The 5,930-nt window shown below is 36.2% G+C and overlaps 1 pseudogene; it reads left to right on the top strand.

Annotated features, from left to right (window-relative positions):
* The first annotated feature begins 3,905 nt into the window (after nt 1-3,905).
* Nucleotides 3,906-5,393, top strand: LOC113932638 (annotated as a pseudogene).
* The last annotated feature ends 537 nt before the right edge of the window (nt 5,394-5,930 follow it).

Below are 5,930 nucleotides of genomic sequence, written 5' to 3'. Positions count from 1 at the left end.
CACAATATAGATATTTAAAGTCACATGATCTACATGTAAGTTATTTCTTTTTTATTTCAGTGATATATTTCTAATATTTCTATTGTACTTTCATATTTGCAAATTTTCTTAAATGAGTCCTTTATATCACCTTTAATGTTATACCATTACTTTTAGTCATTACTGCCTATAATATGTGAAATACCTTGTTTATGTAGTATAGCATAAACTTGTTAGGTATGGGAAACTGTACTTTAAAATTTAAAATACTCATAAATGCACATTCATAAAACCTATATTAATATCTAAATAATTATAATACTTATATTTTATACAACCTTACTTTTTCTCAGAAACCTTACACATATACATTTCATTTAACAAGGATTAATATGCATAATTTTTTGACCAGGACATTTAATAAACAGTCTGTATGCATAAAGAAGATACTATATAAAGACCAATTATGTGTTTTTCTATAGACTAATCTTAGTGCTTCAATTTCAATGTAAGAGCACTTTGTATGAGTCAACTGCCTTGTCTTCATCTGTTCTGTTTCTTCTTGCATTCAAAGCATTCAATCTCCTTCTCTAATGTGTTGGGAGGTACGTGAAGTGCTTCCTTCTTAGCCAGTGTAATCAACCCAGAATTTCCAATAGGACAATCTTCAAACAAGTGAAATAAAACATACAGAATGTTTCATAGGGTTCTCTACAAAATCAGCAATGACAACAAAAGAATGGTTAGTATGATTTCCATGAATATAATAGAACTTAAAGTGTCAATAAAAACCTTTTCACATGATTGCACTAAAAGAAGGCCTTGTTTTTTTTTTTTTTTTGGTTGAGAGGAAAAAAATATTGGTTTTATTCATTGGCACTCATGTAGTTTACATCCATGGAGGGCTTTAACTCTTGACAGAGAATGAATTAGATTGTGTTATATTAATAATAGAATGACAAGCCTCACTTCTGCATATCTACTATGACAACACTCTTCTCACTGTTGAGTGATCTAATTCAACAGAACTCAACACTTGTCTTAAAAACGATCACATGTAATTCTATTATTGCTTAAATTAGTATGGATGATAGTTACAGGAATTATCCATTTCTTCCATTCAAACTGGATGTCATTGAAGCAACTCAAAGATTGGCTCTATAAATAGACTTTAAGACTGCTAAGAGAGGTGTGTTTACATTCAATTTCTTTAATTTTGATATTGGGATGGGCAAAGAATATCCATTTCTCAAGTCCATGTTTAGGTAAAGGGAAGACCTGAGAGAAGTTATCTAATTTATTAGTTCATAAATCTCACACTCTGCTTGAATTATTCTTCATGTTTTCAACTTTTCATCCTGTTTTTTCATGCTATTCTGTCTTTTTGTTTTGTTTTGTTTTGTTTTTCTGATCTGTTCTGTGCCCAAGGAGACCAAACAGAACAAACTGCATCATTTGAGCGACCATGTCTAGTGGTTTGTTATTTGTTTTCCCAGTGGAAAACACTAGCAAGAAATCTGCAGACAGAAAAAAAAAAAAAAAACAGATCAGGGTATTTATTTCCTTATTTTTTTTTTTCCTATCTTGCTAAATTCTGAGAATGGCAAGAATATATGTTACAGCTCCTGTCAGTTCTTAACCTTTTCCACAGATCCAACTCTCTCTCCCAAATCTGAGTTTGGGGAGATTTCCCCTATTTCCTCTTCACATGTAGGGGTTGAAATCACTTTTTAGTAGTCCAAACAAAGTAAAATACTGACTAAATGAATAGTTGGATAGTTGGATATTTATACACTGAGGAATTTTTCTTAAAAGTCAATTTGTCACTGTCAAGATAAAATATTTCTAAAGTATTATTTTAAATCCAGGAGAGAAAACAACACAACTCCATCATTCTAAATGAAGGCAGGAAAGTCAGTATATTTTGAATGAATTTTTGATGTTCAAATTTTATATTTGATGAAAAGGATTCACTTACAGCTACCTTGATCGTTTTGATCGTTTGAACATGTTCACGTTAATTGATCAGTATCTGTACCATAATGACTAATCAGTAATGATTAGTATTAGCCCTGATTAGAACTACTAAATGCATTCTTCCTTTAGGATGCGCTGATCTCATAGCGTACTAATGACATCATCAAAGGCCCTGGGCAAAGTCAACACAAAATGTAGACCATGTTCAAAGACTGGGATAAACAACTTGGGCTCATCTTAAGTGGCTTTTACCTCAAGTTGTTACCCTATTGAACGATGAGGAATGTAAAGGAAACAAGGTATTAAGGTAAAATCAAACAAGTGGAATTAACTACCCCATGGTTGGTTCTTCCTAGGAATGCACTGATGTTTGATTTTCAAAGCAGGCAAAACAGTAAGGAAGCTGTCTGAATGATGATCTCAGCTCAGGAGACTGCTGCCTTTTATTACATTAAGGAAGAAAGAGGTCATCCCAGTATTTAGGGGTTAAATATTACATAAAAAAACAATTACTTGAGGAGATGCAACAATGTATTTTTGCTTTGTGTTTTCTAAATCTCTAATTTTTGTCCTCGGTATTGACTTGTTTTTCTCGGATATGTCACTAAATGACTACAGCAGTGCTAGTAATCATATCCAGAAATTTAACGTTTCAATGCTGAAAAGAGTGCAAATCTTCCTGTGCCTGTGTTTTAAAAGCAATAAACTATTTTGTTGCCTAAAGAGCTTGGTGGGGCGGAGAGGGGAGTTGGAATCAAACTTTACATCTTGTCATACTAGATATAAGGTAATTTTTAAACAACCTTACTTGGATATAATGCACATACTATACATCTCAAACATTGAAGTTATATAACTTTTTAATATATTCATTGAGTTGTGACACTACCACCACGATCGATTTTAGAACATTTCTATCTCTCCAAAAAGAAATCTTGCTTTTCCAGAAGTCACTCCCCAGTTCCTATCAAACTACCTACCCTAGGAAGTACCTACCCTAGGTAGGTACCTACCCTAGGAAATCACTAATCTACTTTCTCTCTGAATGATTTGCCTACTCTGGACTTTTTAAATGAATGGGATCATAGAACATGTGGTCTTTTATGACTAACGTTTTTTACACGTATGTATATGTGTTTATATATATGTTTATAATTTTTATATAATTCATGATGAATTGACCCATTAGAAATACATCAACACTGTTTTATAATTATTGCTTTAGATGGTTTTCTCTTAAATCAGATAGTAGAAGTGTTACAAAAGTACTTCTATACTGATTTATTTTTACCTACATAGTTATCTTAATAATGTGGTTTCCAGTTACTGTTCAGTATCCTTTCATTTCAGCCTGAAGGACTCCCTTTAGTATTTCCTGTTGGTGAAGGTCTGTTAGAAACAATATATATCAGATTTGTTGTTGTTGTTGTTGTTATTGTTTTAAATATGTTTGCTAGAGGCGCCTGGGTGACTCAGTCGTTAAGTGTCTGCCTTCAGCTCAGGTCATGATCCCAGAGTCCTGGGATTAAGCCCCACATTGGGCTCTCTGCTCAGCGGGGAGCCTGTTTCTCCCTCTCCCTCGCTCCCCCTGCGTGTGTTCCTGCTCTCGCTATCTCTCTCTCTGTCAAATAAATAAATAAAAATCTTTAAAAAAAATAAAAATAAAAAAATAGGTTTGTTAGATATAGAATTCTTGCTTTAATTCTTTGAAACCTTTGAAAATACTATATATTCCGGCTCCATTATATCTGATGAGAAGTCAGCTGATAATATTGTTGAATATGTCCGTATGAGTTATGTCCTGGAACACATTGTTCCAAAGTCTGATACAATTAAATTTGAGCTTTTTAAGGCTTTGCCTCATTCCCTCTTGCTCCCTTGGCTGGGTGGTGGTGACTGCACGGACCCACCAGTGTGGGCTACACCATCATGTCTGTTTGCTGGACAAAATGGCCACCACCACCACTGAACACGCTTCAGCAATGACTACCAACACTTTAAGGAGCTCAGCAATGTTGTTTACTCTGTGGTCTGCAGGTGTGTGAAGGATTCCTCCATACAAGAATATGCTGCAAAAATCATCAATACCAAGAATTTATCTGCCCAGGATCACCAGAAACTAGAATGTGAAGTCTGAATATTCTGACTTTTGAAACATCATGCACCTTCATGACAGTATTTCTGAAGAAAAGTTTCACAACCTCATGTTTGACCTTCTTACTGGCAAGGAGCTCTTTGAAGAGATTGTGGCTAGAGAGTACTACAGTGAAGTTGGTGCTAACAACTGTATACATCAAAATCTGGAAAGTTTCAACCACATCCACCAGCATGACATTGTCCACTAAGATCTGGAGTCTGAGAACTTTCTGCTGGCAAGTAGATGCAAGACTGTCAACATGAATCTGGCTGATTTTGGCCTAGCCATGGAAGTATGAGAACAGCAGACTTGGTTTAATTTTGATGGCACACCAAGTTATTTGTTCCCTGAGGCCTTGAGGAAAGATCCCTATGGAAAACCTGTGGCTATTTGGGCCTATGGATTCATCTGATATATCCTTCTGTTGGGATAGCTTCCTTTCTTGGATGAAGATCAGCACAAGCTATATCAGCAGATCAAGGCTGGGGCCTATGATTCCCATTATAAGAGTGGGATACAGTGACTCCTAAAGCAAGAACATAGTTAACCAGAGGCCATAAACCCCACAAAATGCATCACACCTCACCAGGCTCTCAAGTAGCCACCAGTCTGCAAAAATTCCCCAGTGGCCTCCATGATACATCATCAAGACAATATGAAGTGTTTGTGCAAGTTCAGTGTCTTGAGAAAACTGAAAGATGTCATGCTCAAGATTATGCTCTTCTCTAGGGGTTTTTCATCTGCCAAAAACATATTGAATAAGCAGTCAGACAGTGGTGTCAAGGACCAGAAACCACCATGGTGTATACAGTTTAGTATGGGCAGCTCCATAGAGAGATGAACCACCACCATGAAAGATGAGGACATCAAAGTACACAAACAAGAGATCATTAAGATCATTGAACAATGGACTGAGGTTATTAACAATGGGGTCCTTGAGGCCTACAAGAAGATTTGTGATTTAAGCCTTACTTTTTTTTTTAGCCCCAGGCCTAAGATAACCTCACAGAGGGGATGGATTTCCATAAATCTTACTTTGAGAAATTCCTACCTCAAAGCAACAAGCCCATTCACACCACCATCCTGAACCCACACATCTACATGATTCATGTATGCAGCTTGCATCTCCTCCATCCACCTCACCTGGTATATTGATGGGCAGGGTCAGCCTCTCACCAGCCCGTTGATGACAATGGTCTGGCAACGTTGGGATGGCAAATGGCTCAGTGTCCTCTATCACTGCTATAGTGAGCTCAGCCACAGAGGCATTAGGAGATGCCAGCCAGCCAGACGTCACTGAGCTTATGCAGCCAGTGGTTCTGGAGGACCCGAGGGACAGAGGCAGTTCTGTTCATTTGAGGTTTAAAACAAATTACAAAGCAGTGACAGCCAAGGCATGCCCTTGCATACAGCACCGCCACCTGCCCTTTATGTTTGTGTCTGCTCTACTGAGATGTTTATCACAACTAAGTAAAAAAGAAAGAAAGAAGAAAGAAAGAAAGAAAGAAAGAAAGAAGGAAAGAAAGAAAGAAAGAAAGAAAGAAAGAAAGAAAGAAAGAAAGAAAGAAAGAAAGAAAGAAAGAAAGAAAGAAAGAAAGAAAAAGAAAGAAAGAAAGAAAGAAAGAAAGAAAGAAAGAAAGAAAGAAAGAAAGAAAGAAAGAAAGAAAGAAAGAAAGAAAAAGAAGAAGAAGGAAGGAAGGAAAGAGAGAAAGAAAGAAAAAGAAAGAAAGAAAGAAAGAAAGAAAGAAAATTGTTTAAAAAGATGAAATTCGTATTTTTAATTTTCTGAGGAAACTCCACACTAATTTCCACAATGGCTGCACCAGTTTACCTTCCC

Source organism: Zalophus californianus, chromosome 10 (assembly GCF_009762305.2).
Source record: "Zalophus californianus isolate mZalCal1 chromosome 10, mZalCal1.pri.v2, whole genome shotgun sequence".
Classification (NCBI taxonomy): Eukaryota; Metazoa; Chordata; class Mammalia; order Carnivora; family Otariidae; genus Zalophus; species Zalophus californianus.
Note: the sequence above shows the minus strand (reverse complement) of the source record. Positions and strands in the feature narration are given on the sequence as shown.